Here is an 18,255-nt window from a genome sequence, read left to right as displayed (position 1 = left end):
ATTGTAATGATCTTTAGGGTGGACTAAATGAGTTTTGGGAAGAGAGTCTGAAATTGTTTAACCCAAATGATTTTCGATGAGAACTCAAATGATGATTTTTGCTTAGAATGATTTCAATTGACATGTTCGCTTAATTCATGGACCTGATTGAGAACTTTGTTAGTTTAAGATCCTAAGTGACTTTGGAGCTTTAGTTGACGAGCCAAATAGATATTATGCCAATTTAAAATTACAAAATTATTATTTACTCTATTTTATAATAAGTAAATGTTTATTTTTTATTTTACATTTTTTCTTTTTCTAATAATCTTAATGTCTTCACCATATAGGAATTAATTTATTAATTTTTATATAATAAGCAATATAAAATTAAAAACATTAAGTTTATAGCCAAGAGCAATGGTCTAAAATGGTATAATTATATTTCTAATGTTGGCAGCCAAGAGTAATTTTACCCTAAACGTTAATAAATTGGATCAATTTGAGAAATAATTCATCAAACTGTCATCTCGATCATGAATCTCGTCATCTACACTATAATTTTATCCCTCATGTTTTTACATAACAAACTAGTAAGTCCTTCCATTTGTTTTTTAAATGAAAGTACAAAATTGCCCCTAGTTATATACATAAAAATAACTTATCTTTTAGTTTCAAATTTAATCTAAATAGTTTTAATGATGTTTTTGAAATATATACACCAAAATTGATATATATTTGTGTACACAAATCATAAAAATATATTTTATTTATTTTTTTAATATAATATTTTAATACTAAATGAATTTTCTCTGACTTAAAAAAATCAAATTTTATTTGTTAATTCATAAAATTTGTTAGAGATAAATAAAGATTACTTTTTATAGTTTTGTATAATTTTACTTCTATTTTAATAATTTTTAAAATATTTTTCATTTATTTTTTTAGTCAATAAATTTTACGTTACTAAATTAAAATTCTATAATTATATAAAATTTAATAAATTAATTACTTAATATAAGAGAGATTATGATTATGTAGAAAAAAGAGAAAAAAAAAACATAAAATAGGAAAAATATAATATGTTTATTATTAAAACATAGACTAAAGGGTAGTTTTGGTATTTTAAAATTTCTTTAGTATAGTTTGACCATTGACTCAAACATAAGGATTAAGGAGTTGACGAAAATAAAAACCGATGGACTATAAAATTATTTATAAAAACAGAGGGACTAACTAGTGTATTAGGTAAAAATACAGAGACCTTATAATTATTTACCCTTATATATATATTAGATATAAAATATATAAAAAACTTGCTAAATCACAACGACAAGAAAGAAGATGAAATCGCTGGGGAATAGGAATAGTAGGAGATGAAATCGCAGTAGAATCACTAAGAATCATAAATCACGAAACAAATCGAAGAAGAAAGAGAAAGAAGCCTTAAATGTTTATAATCGCGATACACATGTGAGAATTAGATGTAGTTTAGTTTTTTTTTTTTATCAAATTTTGTAATTGAACCATAGGTTTTATAAGATTTAAAAAAAACCCCTAAACTTTTACATATTTTCGCCATTAGACGAGTCCCGCCGTCTCGCCGTGTCACTGCCAAGTCCCATCCGAGTCCTATATCCCCGCTGTGTCACCGCCGAGTCCCATCAAGTCCCCGAGTCCGACATGGCCACGACAATCCCGGAAAAGAGTTCGTGCTCCATAGACTATTATTAACTACCAAATTAAAAAATATCACCCCAAATGGAAGCAAAATATCTGGAATGAAACCGCCATGAATTAGAATTTTCTGTAAAGAAAGAACAAATGATAAGTTGAAAAGGCAACAAAATTCTGTTTTTCTTCTATCTTTGGTTTAAGCCTCTCAAATCTCCATCTAAGCTAACCAAAACTGATTAAAACATATACAGAAAGCTACACATCAATGCTTTAAAACGGTATTAGTATTCCTTAAATATATAGAATAAAGGGTAAATAATTATAAGCTTCCAGTTAGTCCATATGTTTTTAGAAATGATTATATAGTCTCTCAATTTTTTGTCAACTCTTTAGTTCTTATATTTGAGTGAAGGATCAAATTAAATTAAATAAAATTTAAAATACCAAAATTACCTTTTACTATATATTTTAGGGTAATTGATTTATTAGTCCCTATATTTTGACAAAACACACTGTTTAGTCCCTGTATTTTCAAAAACACACGGTAAGGTCCCTAACCTTTTTCTCGATGAACTGTTTAATTCCTAACGTTTTTCTCTGTGAACTGTTTAGTCCCTGCAGTTAGACTCCAATGAAGATTCTGTTAGTCAATTTGGATTTGAGTCAAAATCTATTAAAAAAATAACTACCCTTTACCAAAAAATCAAATATATAAGACCATTATCTTCATTGTTTCTCATTTCTGTTTCCTTCTAGTTGATTTGAGTCGATTATGGGTTAGAGTTTCAATCATTTCTCCATTTTTTCAGCGCGGGTTGTGAGAGAAAAACATAAAGGTGTGAATTACTTTTGAATGATAAATAGTAAAGCGTAATTTAGTCATTTCCGAATTCATAAACGGCAAAAAATCTAACAAACAGATAGAAGGACTAAACAGTTCATTGAGAAAAAGGTTAGGGACCTTACCGTGTGTTTTTGAAAATACAGGGACTAAATAGTGTGTTTTGTCAAAATATAGGGACTAATAAATTAATTACCCTATATTTTAATAATAAAACATCCATTTTTCCTATTTTATGTTTTTTCCTTCATAATAATAAACTCACCAATGTTAGTTAATTTATTTATTAATTTTTATATATTATAAATTTTAATTTAGTAGTGTAGAACTTATTCATTAAAAAAATGAATTAATATAAAATAATTAGAGGGTGTTAGGGGTTATCAAAAGGGTTAAGTAGATATAATCAAATATAAATGGGTCCATTAATAATATATATGGATAAAATTGGAAACTATTAATTGATGTGTGACTTTCCCTTCTCGTTAGGGCGTTGATATTCTCCTTCTTGTGGGAGTCAAGTTTCTGATCTCTCTGATTTGATCGCAATGTTTTCTGGTAACTTGCTGTTGATCTGGTCTGATTTGTTTCTTTTCTGATTATCTTTGGTATGTTTTCTGTGATATGTTTCGCTTGAAGGAGTTTTCGTGGTGCCCAAGTGTTTTATCTTTCTCCTTTTTGTGAGAGTTATGGGTGCGTTTCCTCTGTTTTAATCGTATTGAATACTGATTATCGCTTGGTGATCTTTGCTGTTTGCTTGGGTATTTGTATTTTGTTTCTGTGTTTTGTTTCGTTGAAGGAGTGCCGTGGTCCGCAAGGTATTCGATTAGGGTTTATTATGGATCAGGTGATGAATCAGTTGTCTTTGGCAGAGGATGAGGAGGCGCCATTTGAATTCTTGTCAAATTCTCAGGAGGGGTTAGGAGGTGAGAAGAGTCTAATATTGGTGGGGAGGTTTCTGACTGAAAGGGTAATTAACTTTACTAATATGAAGATTCGAATGGCAGATTTCTGGATGCCAAAGAAAGGGGTCTGGATTACGGTTGTTAATGACAAACTTTTTTCTTTTGAGTTCTATCATAAGATTGATAAGGAGAGAGTTGAAGAGAGGGCCTTGGTCTTTTGATGACAAAATTTTGGTGCTAGGTGAATGTGGGATAGGGCAGAAACCTGAGCAGGTGGAGTTGACAATGATGAAGATTTGGGTTCAGGTGTATGGGATACCAACTGGTTTCTTCTCAGTAGCTGTGGGAAGACAAATTGGAGAGTTTATCGGAGGGTTTGTAGACTATGATGGAAATAATGATTTGAGCTCTCGTCGGATGGAGTTTATGTGTATAAGAGTGCTTATTGATGTCCGTAACCCGCTTAAAAGATGCAAATGGGTTAAACGATCAGCAACAGAATTCTCGTTTCTTCATTTCAAATACGAGCGTCTGTGTAATTTTTGTTTCATATGTGGTATTCTTGGGCATACGGAAAGATTTTGTGATAGTCTGTTCCTTGATGACATAAGAGGGCTCAAAAGAGAATGGGGGATATGGTTGGTTGCGCAGGCTAGAAGGGGGGAGCAGGGCAAACTTCTCGTTGGATTCTTGAGCCTAGTATGCAGGATGAGGAGGTTTGGAGAAAGTCTGTAGGACTGGTTTGTGTTGACTCTATACCTTCAGGCAGTAATTCTTAAAAAGGGAAAGGTGTTATACTGAATTTGCAGGAGGAACTAGCAGAAAAACAAAAAGAGGAATTAGTAATGTTGGAAGTTAAGAAAAGAAGGAGAGAAGATATTTTGGGTAACAATTCAACGATTGTAACAAATGGGATGGATATGAGCCCGAAGAGGGATGGGTGTGTTGTGTCTGGAGTTTCCGAAGGTAATGTGGATTCTACAGATACGGTTGATTTGACTTCGGCGAGGCCTGGTGTTCAGGTCCGCCGGCACAAATGACGTGCCTTAGTTGGAACTATCGGGGTCTCGGTAACCCCCGAGCAGTTCGTGTTCTTGGTGATCTTATAAAAGTTCACAAACCGAATTTGGTGTTTCTCATGGAGACACTTGTAAATAAAGGGCGTTTGGAGAGTTTGAAACGACAGTTTAAGTTCATGGGCTGTTTTGTTATGGAAGCAAGAGGGCATGGCGGGGGTTTAGCTATGCTTTGGATGGATAATGTGGATTTTGTGGTTAACAGATATTCAAATAATCACATTGAAGGGGCTGTTAGGGATATTATTAGAGGGGATTGGAGAATTATTGGTTTTTATAGGGTGGATGATCGTAGTAGGCAACGCGAGTCGTGGGAGTTGCTGAATAAAATTGCTCATGAGTCAATAATCCCAAGTTGTTTTTTAGGTGATTTCAACTGTATTTTACGTGCGTCTGAAAAGCGAGGCGGCCCGGAGTATCCTCCTTACTTAATTCAGCGTTTTGCTGATGTTATTGGCTCGAATGATTTGTATGAGCTTCGTGTGAAGGGTAGTTTGTTTACTTGGGAGCGTGTTTCGGGGGACTGACCACTGGGTTAGTGAACGGCTTGACAGGGTGTTAGCTGATGGAGGTTGGATGGCTAAGTTTTCGACATACCAGGTCACTAATTTGAATGTCTCTTATTCTGATCATACGGCCTTACTTTTGGAAATTTCCACACAACCTGTTGTCAAGAAGAAACACCGATTTAGATTTGAAAATGCGTGGTCTCTGGAGGATGGGTTTAATGACTTAGTCAAGAGCTATTGGGATGCAAACCGGGGGTCTGATATTCAAGAAAGGTTGGCGGACTGTAGTATCTTAATGGCCAAATGGGGTTTTGAATTTAAGAGCAGATTCACTGATAAGATTCGCAGGTATAAGTTGGCATTGGAGCTGCTGAAGGACAAATTGGATCCGGGTTCAGTTGCTAGATACCTAAAGTTGAAGGATTTGCTGAATAGAACTCTGGAGCAGGATCAAACATACTGGAGACAATGGGCCAAAGTATTCTGGCTAAGGGATGGGGATAGCAACACGAAATATTTTCATGCTTGTGTAACATCTCGAAGCAAAATTAATCATATTGACAGTCTCGTGGATGATGATGGTACAACTCATGATGATGAACCGGGTAAACAAGTCATTGCTTTTAACTATTTTTCAAAATTGTTTGCTGCTGGTTCGATCCCAAACTATTGTGATATTGATGTGATACCGCGGTTAGTGTCGGAGGAGGTTAACATTGCATTAATTGCACCATTTTCGTTTGAGGAATTTTCTAGTGCTCTTTTTCAGATGCAGTCTGATAAGGCCCTGGGTCCGGATGGACTTAACCCGGGGTTTTTTCAGTTGTTTTGGAAGGATATTGACTTGGATATTTTTAGTGCTTGTGTAAATTGGCTGGATAGGGGATTTTTACCTGAGAAATTGAATAACACCATCATTGCTCTTATCCCTAAGATTGAGAATCCTGACAGAATGTCAAATTTTAGACCAATCTCTTTATGTAATGTTCTTTATAAGTTGATTGCTAAGGTTTTGGCTAACAGACTTAAAGGTTTCCTGCCTGAAATTATATCTGAAAGTCAATCTGCTTTTGTCCCTGGACGTTCATTGATTGATAATGTTCAGATTGCGTTTGAAACTTTGCATTATATGAAGAGGAAACAGAGAGGAGGGTTGGGCAGGGTTGCTCTAAAAATTGATATTAGCAAAGCCTATGACAGGGTCGATTGGGGTTTCTTGAAAGTTGTGATGCATAAAATGGGCTTTGGGGAAAAATGGATTAACTGGATATTGTTGTGTGTTACCACTGTGAAGTATGAAGTGAAGGTTAATCATGAACTGACTGATACAGTTAGGGGTTAGCAAAAAAACCGGTAACCGATTACCGAACCGATAACCGAACCGAAATCTTAGTTTGGTTCGGTTATTTTAATATTCTGGTTCGGTTCGGTTTTAATTTTAGCTTAATTTGGTAATCGGTTATCGGTTCGGTTATTGAAAAAAAAATATCGGTGTAACCGATAACCGACCGAACTTAATATATAAATATAAAAAATATAATTTTATCTTTATATATATATAAATAAAAAGTTCAACCCTAAAAAATACATTTTTATCTTTGTATATATATATATATTTTGGTTTGATAGCCTTTAATTTATTAAATTGTAACTTTTGTACAAGAAAACTAATTAAATAAAAATGTACAAAAATTTAAATATTTCGAGTTTCGGTTATTCGGCCGGTAACCGAACCGAACCGAAAATTTTCGGTTAAATCAAATTCGGTTACCAAACTTATTCGGTTCGGTTCGGTTATGAAAATAGAGCAAATTTTGGTTCGGTTAACCGACAATTTGGTTCGGTTAGTAACCGAACCGAACCGATGCTCACCCCTAGATACAGTGATTCCAGGAAGAGGCTTAAGGCAGGGGGACCCTTTGTCACCATATTTGTTTATTATGTGTGCTGAGGTTCTTTCATGGTTAATTTCTCATGCGGAAGAGGTTGGTCTTATTACGGGTTGCAAAATCTGTCCTCGTGCTCCTTCTATCTCTCACCTCCTTTTTGCTGATGACAGTATCTTATTTTTTGGTGCATCTGAGGCTGAATGTGATAAGGTTAGGCAGATTCTTGGCTCGTATGAAGCAATGTCTGGACAGGCTATTAATCTTACAAAATCTGGAGTATTTTTTAGTGCTAATGTGAGTCAGGAGACGAAGACTGGAATTATGAACAGGCTGGGAGTGCAAGCAAGTATTGATACTGGGAGATATTTGGGGCTGTCGTCTTTAATTGGTCGATCTAAGAAGGAAGTGTTCGATTTTATCAAAGATAGGTTAGCTAAGCGGTTTCGCAGCTGGACTTACAGATTCTTATCTAATGCTGGGAAGGAGGTTTTGTTGAAATCTATGGCCGAAGCTCTTCCTACTTTTTGTATGAGCACGTTTCTTTTGCCAAAATCTTTGTGTGACGAGCTTCAAAAAATGATGAACTCATTCTGGTGGGGTATGAAGGAGAATGGTAACAGACGGATACATTGGAGTAGTTGGGATAAGATGAGTGTCCGTAAGGAGCATGGTGGATTGGGTTTTAGGAATTTATATGAATTTAATCTGGCCATGTTAGGTAAACAGGGATGGAAGTTGATTAAGAACCCAAACTCTTTGGTGAGTAGGATTTTCAAAGCTAAATATTTCCCTCAGGGAACTTTCCTTTCCTCCAAACTAGGCAATAATCCTAGTTTCGTTTGGAGAAGTGTTTAGTGTTCGGTGAATGTCATTGAGAAAAGGATTCGTTGGCGTATTGGAAGAGGTGATTGCATCTCCATCTGGAAGGATCCGTGGCTTCATTCGGAGAATCCTCGATATGTTCGATCTTGTTGCACTGAGGAAAATAGGGAAGCGGTGGTATCTGAGCTGTTTATCCCAGGGACCCGTATTTGGGACAAAAGGAAATTAGAGGGCTGGTTCTCGCAAGAGGAGGCGGTGGAAATCGGCCAATTTGTTGTTCCGTTTTCACTTAGAGATGATTGTTTATTATGGAACTTTACTACGAATGGGGAGTATTCGGTTAAATCGGGGTATCGCAGGTTGGAGGCTGGTCGAATTGGTAGTGTAAGTAATCCTAGGTGGAAGCGAATTTGGGATTTATTGGTCCCTCCTAAGATTAAAATGTTTGTCTGGACGCTCTGCTCAAAAACTTTACCGCTTAGGACCAGATTAGCTCAGAGACATGTCCAAACTCAGTTAGTTTGCGGTGTGTGCTGCGAGGACGTCGAACATGGCTAGCACTTGTTTGCTGGCTGCGGGTTTGCGGTTCAATGCTGGTCAATTGTGAATCTGGTTCCGCCTGATGGTGAATGGGATGGGTTGGAGGATTGGGTTTTGGATATGTTGTGTTCGACTGCAATTGAAGAAGCTAGTATTAGAGCTTTGGTTTTATGGGCGATTTGGTCTTATAGAAATGTGAGAGTTTGGGTGGGAGATGTGGAGAGTGCGGAATGCATTGTGGGAAGAGCATTTGATTGGAGATCAGAATGGAGGGTTGCGCAGGAGGCCAGGATTAAGCAGCAGCAGAATTTGGTAATTTTGGCACCAACCAGATGGATTCAACCAACGGATGGCAAAATTAAATGTAACATTGACGCTGCTTTGTTCGTTAATTCTGGAGAATTTGGTGCAGGGGCAGTAACGCGTGGGGAGAATGGTGAGTTTTTGGCGTGCTTCAGTTGCTTTCTGACGGGTTGTCCTGCTGTTCTGCTGGCAGAAGGTTTTGCTCTGCTTGAAGCGATTCGTTGGTGTATAAGGCTCGAGCTGCAGCATGTTATCTTCGAATCTGATTGTAAGGGGCTTGTGGATCGCATCAGTTCTTATAGAATTGATGTTTCGGAGGTTGGAGGTGTGGTTGAGGACGTTTGCAACCTGTTAATTGAACGCCAAGATTTTTCTGTGGCTTTTGTGCCAAGATTAGCGAAAGGGGTGGCCCATTGTATGGCTCGTCATGCTCGTTCCAATGCTAATTTTTTTAGTGATTTTTTGGTTCCTAGCTTTTTAATTCATGTATTGTGTAATGACTCTATTATTGGTTAATTGATTCAGCTTTGTTTCAAAAAAAAATGAATGATAAATATTGTAAAAATTATGAAAATGGGAGTAGAACTATATAAAATTATAAAAGTGATTTTTAAGAGAAAATGAAATATAATTGAATTTATATAATTAATATACATAAGTATAAAAATTTCGGTGTATATATACTACACAAACTTCATTAAAACTATTTTGATTAAATTTAAAAAATTAGAAGTTATTTTATTTGTATAATCAGGGGAAAATTTGTACTTTTATGTAAAAGAATAAACAAATGGACTAAAGAGTTGATTAAGATAAAACCTAAGGATCTTATAATAACATGATGGACCTACTAGTGAGTTAAGTAAAAACACAAGGATCTTATAATTGTTTACCCTAGAATAAATTATGCATCACAATGTCAATGCTAACAAGAGAATAAACCATGATAATTTTGAAATAGATGTCTTCTGTAATGGCGAATTGATGATTTTGGACCATGAACTCTATGTGTTGGTTAATTTGAGACTGTTTTTGTTCTGATTTTGATAACAATAAAATTGAACATACAACATCATATTTTGAAACAGATCTCACCAAGCAAATGTATCAATTCATGCGCCCATAGTACTCGTAACTTATCAATTTCAAATCATCAATTCATATATCCATATTACCTATAACTTATCAATTTCAAATAATCAATTCATGCGCCCATAGTACCTGTAACTTATGGATTTCAAATAATCAATTCATGCACCCATAATATAACTTATTGATTTCAATTATCAACGGAAATTCAAACTTCAAATAATTAATTTCAAAATTCAAATTTAAGGAACTCATAATGTGAAAATACTTGGAGTGGTTGATCCACTTTGCAGAAGAGATCGAAGGAATCGTGATAGAGAAGGATGAGAAGCGTGTATAAAGAAGACCAGTGGTAGGGGAGAAGGCTGAGAAGAGAGCACAGAGAAGAGAATATGGAGGAGTGATGAGGGAGAAGTCTGAGATGAGGGAAGAGAGAAGAGGGGGGAGTGCGATCTCAAGGAAGCCGCCTAGCAGAAATCATTTTGCCCTTTTGCTATCCGATGCATCTTAAGGGTTTTTGTTGGTCCCTTATAACGTAACAAGATTAGTTCCAAGGGGGGGATAGGAACTATTTAAAATTTTGTTCGTTAAGGCTGACTTCTTTTCTTAAGAAAAGGTTTAACACAACAGCGCTAAGTAGTTTAAGACACAAGCTTAGTCAACTTGTGACTAAGTTTGTTTTTTGCCTTGAGTTAGGAGATATCACTTAGAGTCTATTCCTGAACTCAGCTTCTTAGTACGCTCAACTCAGCGTGAGTTCGTTACTTAGTCAGTTTTATAACAAGCAATATATAAAGGAGTTTAAGGGTTAGAAATATGTTACTCAGCAGACATATCCTGGTTCGGCCTCTCCGCCTATGTCCAGTCCCCGGAACGCGTTCCGAGCTTTTTGAATTATCTACTGAGCTCTTTAAAGGTAGAGCATGAAACCTTTTACAATAGAAGTTGAGTATACAAGAGTACCTTCCTCTATACCTCTACTCACTCCTATATCTACCGCTGAGTACTATAACCGAGTACTCAGCCTCTCCTTTCTATTCTTTTAGAAATGATAAAGTGTTTGTCCTAAACAACAATTGCTAAGACACTTTAGATGATTGAAATCACTCTAGACTTTTACACAATAATTGGAAATTGGTGTAAGGTATTTGCTTTGCTTTTCTCACAGAACTTCAAGTATGAATTTGGTCATCGTTTCGACTAATTGAAGATCTGCATCGAATGAAGCAAATGAGAGGCCTTTATATAGTGACACTTGAGGCAACGGTAATTTTGAATTTCGAAATAACCGTTGGAGGGAAACGGCTTCCTATCGTTGTCACTCTGGACGTGCTCAGTGTCGTTGGCCAATGAGATTCTTGCATCTTCTGTCCACGGCAGTGCTCGACAGCTTTTCGTCCGATAAACAGAATGTTTCGACATATTTGGCAAAGTCTTCCAGACAGCTTAATGCGCCTTCTGAACTTTACCCAAAGTAGAAATACTTTGTCTAGAAGTTGATTCTGTTCTGTCGCTGTCCTGACTGCATTGTCGCTCAACTTAGCAGCTTCCACTTGAAGCTTTTGGTTAGAAGGCTTCTCGATCCTTGTTCATGTTGAGTCGTCGTTTCACTTGATACGGCTGCGTTTTATCCTTTTAGGCCGTGAGGTCTTAATATGTTGACTTGGGCTTGACTTCCATTTATGGGCCTTTGGATTATTAGTGTAAATAAATCAAAGCATTTAAATTTAATGTGTTAGAATATTTTTTTATCAATTACATAAATAATTTTGTCAAATCAAAATCATGTGGAAAAGTGTTTCAACAAACTCCCACATTTTGATGTTGGCAAAAATATTCAGTCAAGAACTCAGTGTTGAGCTCCCCCATGATAGTTGACCTTATATTACTCAAATTACTCCCCCGTAAGGGTTGAGCTACTGACTTAGTTTTACTCTAAACATTTCAAGGTTTAATCAAGTAAGTCTAAGGTCAGTTTTCAGAAATGGGTCAGCTCATGGAACATATTCTTTTTAACTCAGTTTATACGGAAGATTTAGTTATCAAAGAGCGCTGAGTATTTCTTTGTTCAATGTGTTTAAGAAGACATATAAAAGAGGTCAACTTATAGATCAACACAACATACAATCATAAAGCAATGTAGACAGTTGATTTAATGAAGATGCGTTAACTATTCAGCACAAAACATAAGTAAGCATCACACAAGATTGGTCAATTTTGAAAGGTAGATGCATGCATAGTTTTGTATTCAGGGCCAGCATAACAAAAGTACATAAGGGAAAGACTAAAGTTTTAACAAGACATAATCAAGCTAAGCTATTTTTTCTTGTAGTTAATTTGGGCTTCATGTTCTTTAGCTTTTCCTTTTCCCTTGAATTTCTGCTGATTTCCTGAAGCTTCTGCTGATTGTTGAGTTCTTTGAGCTTGTTCTTTCTCCCGCATTTTGTCAGCATCTTGAGGAGGAAGAATGAAGGTGTCATTGAGGGCAGCAAGAGTTAGTCGGCCAGATAATCCCTTAAGCTTTCGTGTGCTTTTATTTATGCTATCAAAAACTGGAACACCATCATCCAAAATAGAACGTGGAATCCTGATAGCCGAAGCACTGAGCATACTCAGGATATATGCTTGAGACTTTCCAACCCAGTGTATACTGTCAGTAAGCATGGAAAATGCTTGATGAAACATCTTTAGCAAGGACGTGTCATAATACTGACGTTGGATATTTGAGTGGCGCATATGGTTGAAAGTGGCTCGAAAGTACTTCAGGATTTCATTTGTTTTGAGCTCGAAAGTACTTCCTTGCTTAAGTTTAGCAGACGTGCAGCCTCACTAATTTGCTCAATTGAGCATTGGGAGGAGGAAGAGAGTTGATGATTGGTTTTCTCTTGCTCAGTGTGAAGTTGGGTGAAGAGTTGATGAACTTCGGTAGAAGTTGCATACATTGAGTTCGCATCTGACAGTTGATGAATTTGACCCTGTAGAGAGTTCATGTGATTGACCATGTTCAGCTGGAGTTCGGCCAGATTGGTTATGGATTCCTGCCTGGGCTGTTGAGACTGTAATGAAGTCATGACACTCAGAAGATCTTTCAGACCTTTGATCTCTGTAAGGAGCTGAGTGACAGACAAAAGCTGAGTTGGCTCAACAGGAACTGACCCAGCGGCAATGTTGTTTGTTTGATGGAGGTCCTGGAGCAAACCTTCAGCTGAGTCAATAATTTTTCGACCAGACTCAGAGGCAGTTAGATATATGAAGGATCCATCATTGGTTGGCACAGCTGCCGGAATACGAGTAGAACTGGATTGTGGAGGTGTTTGGTTCTGCTCAATATTAGAAGTACCAGCATGATCAGCGGCTGGCCTTGGGTTGAGATTTCCAATAGAAGCTGACTGGATTAGATTCTGCACTTGAAGTTGTGGAAGAGGATGATCGGCAAAATGTGTTACTTGCTCAGAGTCAGGCTGAAGCTGACTGGATTTGGGAAGTTGAGGAAGTTCAGTATTGACCTGAGCAGGTAATTCCTTAGATTGCTCAACATGTTGAGGAGCAGGAACTTCGAGCACTTGCTCGGGATCATCTTGGTTTGGGGAAGCAGATAGGTCGGCATGTTCCTTAGGCTGAGAAACAGAGGCTTGCTTTTCCTGTTGCTCAGGTGGAGACTCAATAGGATTAGAGAATAACCTAAACTCCACATCTATTAGGTCAGTGATCTCATCCCTCAGAGGTGAGTCACGCATTAGATCAATGATAGGGGATCGATTTGCTTTCTTCTTAAGTCTTCTAAGTCTCCTTATCTTTTGAGGAGTAGGGTCAGCAGGAATGGACTCAATAGAGTCAGTAGCTGAAGTTTCCCTTTGAACAGCGTGTTCCTTTGCTGTTGGCTCAGCTTCTTCTTCTTCAACCTCCTCAGTGTAGGTTGTGCCATGTTGGTCATCATCTGATGGCTCATGTTGGTCATCATCCACTTTTTCCTCATTGTCGAACTGACCACCCAGTTCTTCTTCATATTGTTCATCCTGTGGTTGCTCAACATCAATGCCCAGACTTCGTGCATAGTGTGAGTCAGCAGGAATAACGATGTCAGTGGGAGGTGCATTGATGGGTCTTAACTCAGAAGAGATTTTCATCTTCTTTCTCAGTGGTTGCTCATCAGTATCCTCATTCTCTTCTACCTCAGGCTCAACTTGCCTCTTGAGGTCTTCCGCTGACTTAGGTCCATCCTGACCTTGTTGAATTTGAGGCTTAGTTCCTGTGGACACGAACTTAAGCTTTTTAGGTGGAGATATAACTTCTTTAGAGGGGCTTTGGACATCTTTCCTCTTTCTTTCCTTCTTTCCTTTACGGGTCTCCATCCCCTCAGTGTCCTGGACAGCGACTGCTTTCCCTTTCTTGGGCAGAATTGGTTGACCATAGAATAGAACAACAAACAGTGCAGCTACAGTTATCTCTGTGCCCCAAGTGTGGATTTCCTCAACCAAGCTCACCATGTGATCCTTGAGGATTCTGGTGATAATGGAGCCTAACCTAAGGGTTCCAGTACTTCTTTGAAACCCACCAATTATGAAAACAGGCATGTTTATCGGCTTATAGGTCAGTATGTGCCAGATGAAGCACTGCTCAAAGTTTGTTGCTGAGTTGGTGCAGTTGATTTTAGGGAAGAGAAAATTGGTCAGTATGTAATGGGCCATCTTCTGATGCTGACCCATGGAGGTACTTGAAATTTATCCTACATGACCAGGAGGTTTACAGAACTCAACGGAGTAGTTGGTTTTATCTTGGTCACCTGATTTACGAAGTATTGCTCCTTCGTTTTTCAACTTGAGTAGTGAGGCAAGGTAAGCAGGGTTGATGAAGATATCCTTCCCTCGAACCTTGGTGATCATGTAATCACGGTTATCATCCGCGGCTTTGAGGTTAGCGTAGAATTCCTTTACTAGCTCAGGATAAGTAGGATCGCGAACTGAGAACAGCTCGGTCCAGCCGTTCTTTTTGATCCAATCACAAAAGGGTTGCTCAGCGTCCACAAAGCCCTTTGAAAACCATCGAGAGTGGTCAACCTTATACCCCCTTACACTCTCGTAAACCTGAGAGTAGGTACGTTCCACGGGCTTCTTTGCTTTATCTTGCTTTTGCTTCCCTTTCGAGGAGGTGGCTTGGTCAGCCTTGGTTTTCTTCCTCGGTGTAGTGACCTTTAAGTGGTCACGCTGACTCGTTTCTTGAGACTTGGTGGGAGTCTTACCGTGTTCCTGCTGAGCAGGGATTTGAGGGTTTTCATCGGAGCGATTTACAGTGTAATCAGCACCGGAGACATTCTCAGAATCTTTTGTCATAATTCTTAGAGAGGTTTGAGAAGGTTGGGAGTTTTTAAAGAAGAGTATTTGAATACCAGAGATTTCTAAGCGTAAAGAGGTAAGAGTGGGAAATCGTCCACTATTTATAGAGGTGTCGAATTGATCTGAAACGTTGAGGTGGCCGTTTGACCTCGAGATACTCAATCGACAAAGATTCTGGCATTTATGACACATTCGGCGCATGTATTTTCTAATTATTACGCATACGGCATCCTAGGTGGCTATTTAATTCGCGTGGTATGCATTAAATTTTGCAACGGATCTTTACTCAGTATTAAGGATTTCAAACGTTTAAAGTTCTGAGTAGTCAGTGTTACGCAAGGAATAATTCTTATGCTTAGTAGCTTGGCTTAAGATAAACACTCAGCATGTATATTTACTCAGCATGTGATAGTTATTGATTTAGCATAAATCATTCAGCATGACAGTTCACTCAGCATACATATATCACATATTATACTTGGAATTTATTGAAGAGGATTAAACATACCAATTTCTTCTCTAAGTATGTTGAATTGCTCACGAGCCAGTGGCTTTGTGAAGATATCAGCAAGCTGCTCATCTGTTGGGACATAGGTCAGCTTGATCTCTCCCTTGAGTACATGATCTCTGATGAAGTGATGTCTTGTGCTGACATGCTTCATCCTGCTGTGCTGGATTGGGTTCTTTGATAGGTCAATGGCACTCTTATTATCACATTTGACTTCAATTGTTTTAGTCTGAACGCCATAATCTTCAAGCTGTTGCTTAATCCATAGGACTTGAGCAACACAGCTTCTAGCAGCAATGTACTCAGCTTCAGTGGTTGTCAGGGCTACTGACGCTTGCTTCTTACTGAACCAGGACACAGGACAGCTCCCAAGGAAGTGACATCCTCCTGAGGTGCTTTTTCGTTCAAGCTTGTCTCGTCCATAGTCAGCGTTAGTGTATCTAATGAGTGTGAAATCATGAGTATTGGGATACCACAAACCTGCATTCACTGAGCCTTGCAAATATCTAAGGATTCTTTTTATAGCAATGTAATGAGATTCCTTAGGGTTAGATTGATATCTAGCACAATAACATACTGAGAACTGAATGTCCACCCTACTAGCAGTTAAGTAAAGTAGAGAGCTGATCATACCTCGGTACAATTTGCTATCTACTGACTTACCATTCTCGTCAGCGCAGAGGACAGTGTCAGTGCCCATAGGGGTAGATATTGGCTTACAATTATCGAGTTCATACTTTTTCAATATCTCCTTGGCATATTTAGTTTGACTGATGAAGATGCCATATTTCCCTTGTTTGATTTGAAGTCCAAGGAAGAAATTGAGTTCTCCCATCATTGACATTTCAAACTCAGTCTGCATCTGCTTACTAAACTCCTTGCACATTGATTCATTAGTGGCACCAAAAATAATGTCATCAACATATATCTGAGCCAGTAGGGTATCTTTACCCTTCCTCTTAATGAATAAGGTTGTATCTGCTTTACCTCTGACATAATTTCTAGTCAGCAGGAAACTGGTCAGCCTCTCATACCAAGCACGTGGTGCTTGCTTGAGACCATACAGAGCCTTTTTGAGCTTATAAACGTGGTTTGGGAACTTAGGATCCTCAAACCCTGGAGGATGATTAACATAGACTTCCTCGTTTATGGCTCCATTAAGGAATGCACTCTTAACATCCATTTGAAATAATTTAAAATTCATATAAGATGCATATGCACATAAAATTCTTATAGAGCCTTGCCACTGGGGCGAAGGTCTCACCGTAGTCAATGCCCTGAGCTACAAGTCTTGCTTTGTTTCTGACCACGTTCCCTTGTTCATCCAGCTTGTTTCGGAAGACCCATCTTGTTCCTATGGTCTTCTGGATTCTTGGATTTGGCACTAAGTCCCATACTTCATTTCTTCTGAATTGATCAAGTTCTTCTTGCATTGCACTCATCCAGAACTCATCGTGCTCAGCTTCAGCGAAGTTCTTTGGTTCCTAAACTGAGACGAATGCTACGTTGATGAGGTATCTTCTGAGTTGATTTCTTGTCATCAGGGTATTCTCAGCGGCATCAAGAATGGCACTCTCTGAGTGTCCTCTTGGTATTCTGATCTCCTTTGGTAGATTGATGTCTTGTGCTAGTTGTGTTCCAACAATCTCTACAGGCGTAGATTGGTCAGTGAAAACAATTTGAGTTTCACTTTTACCTTTGCTCAGCCCTTGAGGCAATGACTTAGCGGCTGTTTCTTGGTCAGTGGGAGCTGAGTGTGGATCATCCTCGGTCAGCTGCATGTTTCTTCCTGCAGGGTTAGTTTCATCGAACTCAACATGTACTGACTCTTCTAAGACCTGAGTTCATTTATTGAAAACTCTATATGCTTTGCTGTTTGTTGAGTAGCCTAAAAAGATAGCTTCATCAGCTTTTGAGTCAAACTTAGCAAGGTTGTCTTTAGTATTTAGAATAAAACATTTACAACCAAAGGCACGAAAGTATCCAATGTTGGGCTTTCGTCCTTTCCAAAGCTCGTAGGGAGACTTCTTTAATATGGGTCTGACTAGATCCCTATTAAGTATGTAGCACGCTGTGTTGACAGCTTCTCCCCAAAAGTACTTTGGAAGCCTATGCTCACTCAGCATTGTCCTGGCTATTTCAACCAAGGTTTTGTTTTTCCTTTCAACAACCCCATTTTGTTGATGCGTTCTAGGAGCAAAAAAATTATGATCAATGTCGTTGGCTTCACAGAATTCAACAAACTGTTGGTTCTTGAATTCTCCACCATTATCACTTCAGATGTGAGCTAACTTAAGGTCTTTATCATCTTCAAGTTTTCTTACTAAAGTTGAAAACGTCTCAAAGGTTTCATCCTTGCTACTCAGTAAGATGATCCAAGTGTACCGAGAAAAGTCATCTACAATGACCAAGGAAAATCTTCTACCACCCAAGCTCATCGGCTGGACTGGACCGAAGAGATCCAAGTGTAGCAACTCTAATGGACGCTTAGTTGAGACAATGTTTTTACTATGAAAAGATTGTTTGGTTTGTTTTCCAGCTTGACAAGCATTGCATAATTGATCTTTTTCGAACTTAAGTTCTGGCAATCCCTCAACTAGTTGCTTTCTTGCTAATTTGGCCAGGAGGTCCATGCTTACATGACCAAGTCTCCTATGCCATAGCCATGAATTTTCTTCCTTTGACACTAAGCATACAGTTTTTGAAAATTTCTTTTCTAAGTTCAGCATAAAGACATTATCAATGCGAGGGGCAATTAAAATTAACTCATTTGTTTTACCCTCG

Source organism: Euphorbia lathyris, chromosome 2 (assembly GCF_963576675.1).
Source record: "Euphorbia lathyris chromosome 2, ddEupLath1.1, whole genome shotgun sequence".
In the NCBI taxonomy this organism is placed as follows: domain Eukaryota; kingdom Viridiplantae; phylum Streptophyta; class Magnoliopsida; order Malpighiales; family Euphorbiaceae; genus Euphorbia; species Euphorbia lathyris.
This window is presented reverse-complemented; position numbering follows the sequence as displayed.